The following is a 2,047-nucleotide window of genomic DNA, read 5'->3' on the forward strand; positions in this document are numbered from 1 at the left end:
ACAATAAGGCCTTTCCATACCTGACCTAGAGAAGATTAACTAAGAGTCTCTACTCCCTTCCCCACAGACTTAAGAGAGGATTTCCAGGAAGATACCAGGACATCTGGTAGCAAAATTTTCTGAGAGTACTAGTCCCTAGTTATGGAGTATATGCCAATAGAGACATAATTAAAAATCTGTCTGTGACTCTAGGACTGATCACAGAAGAAATAGCAAAGAGCTTTAGGGCTCGGCAAAGATCCTTCAACTCTCTAGCTCAGGTAGTCCTAGACAATCATCAGGCAGTGCTAGACTTCCTGTTGGCTAAACAAGGGGCAGTCTGTGTGGTATTAAACACTACCTGCTGTATCTATATCCATACTTCAGGAAGAGTGAAATCCAAAAACAAAAAATATTTCCCAAGAAGGTATCTGACTACAGTAGGTCTCTACTAGTGTTCTCATGCCTTCCTTATTCATTATTTGAGTTATTCACTTGAATCCAATAAGACTTCAGATCAGTAGTACAAGAACTCCTGAAGCTAAGATGCACATTCCTTAGGGTTCATTATCTATCTTATAGTCTGCTATTCACTTAAGTACTATGCCAAGACCATAAATTAGAATACTGTTCTTGTCATGCAAACCTTCAGTCTGCAACTGGGCACCTAGGACTACTGGAAGACAACTGCAAAATGGTTTCATTCCTCCAGCCCAGGGCTCAACTCCAACTAAACCCCTTGTCAGCAGGAAGAAGACAGATCTACCTTTTTCCATGTCATTAGCTCACACCTCAGGAATGAGGTGGGATCAAGCTCTGGGGGGCAGAAAGTGCCCTTTATGAAATTAATAAAAAGCTGTAAGGTGGAAACTGTAGGAGGGGCCTAAACTCTGCAAAAGTTCTTCATTGTTCCCCTAGATAACAACACCCTTGTGAAACCTAATGCTGGTCTTTGAGATATCTTCCAGATCATGCATTCTGGTGGACCAGATGACCTAACCAGAACAGTGGTCCATACCGTGGTACTGACTCAACTGGCCTTGAAACCCTCTACCTGGGAACTGACTCAGTGAAACAAAATGATTTCTGCCTCCCAATCCTATGAGTTCATCCCCAGTCATTTAGAAGACCCAATTCTCTAGCCTGTCATCCACAAAACTATCTTTAAAAACCCCGGCTAAAATACTCTCAGGGAGACAGATTTGAGGAATTCTTCCCGTCTCCTTGTTTGTCACCCTGCAATATTAAACTCTTTCTCTACTGTAAAAAAAAAAAAAAAATGGGCAAAATATCTGAACAGACATTCCTCAAAAGAAGACATACAAATGGACAAGAGGCACGTGAAAATATGCTCAATATCACTTACTATCAGAGAAATGGAAATCAATGGTACAATGAGATATCATCTCACTCCAGTTAAAATGGTTTTTTATCCAAAGAAACAGGCCATATCAAATGCTGGTGAGGATGTGGAGAAAGGGGCACCCACCTATACTTTTGGTGCAAATATAAATTAGTATAGCCACTGTGGAGAACAGTATAGGTGTTCCTCAAAACTGAAAATATAACTACCATATGATCCAACCCACCTACTGCTGGATATATATCCAAAAGAAAGGAAGTAAGTATATTGAAGAGAAATTTGTACTTCCATGTTTATTGCAGTGCTATTCACAATAGTCAAGATACAAAATCAACCTAAGTGTCCATCAGCAGATGCATGGATAAAGAAAATATGGTACACATATACAATGGAATATTATTCAGTCACAAAAATCAATGAAATCCTGTCATTTGCAACAACATGGATGGAACCGGAGCATATATTATGTTAAGTGAAATAAGGTGGGCACAGAAATACAAATATCACATGTTCTCACTCATATACGGGAGCTAAAAAGAAATTCAACTCATGGAGACAGAAAGTAGAATGCGGGTTACCAGAGCCCGAGAAGGGTAGCAGGGAGGGGGTAAAAAAGTGGGAGTATTTAATGGGTACAAAAATACAGTTAGATAGAAGGAATAATATCTAGTATTCAGTAGCACAATAGGGTGACTACAGTAAAGA

The 2,047-nt window shown here is 39.7% G+C and overlaps 1 protein-coding gene across 1 annotated transcript in view; it reads right to left on the bottom strand.

Annotated features, from left to right (window-relative positions):
• The window catches only part of KHDRBS2 (KH domain containing, RNA binding, signal transduction associated 2), a 625,035-nt gene that overhangs the window by 45,745 nt on the left and 577,243 nt on the right, over positions 1-2,047 (bottom strand). The window lies entirely within an intron of this gene.

Source organism: Propithecus coquereli, unplaced genomic scaffold (assembly GCF_000956105.1).
Source record: "Propithecus coquereli isolate 6110/MARCELLA unplaced genomic scaffold, Pcoq_1.0 Scaffold259, whole genome shotgun sequence".
Taxonomy (NCBI): Eukaryota; Metazoa; Chordata; class Mammalia; order Primates; family Indriidae; genus Propithecus; species Propithecus coquereli.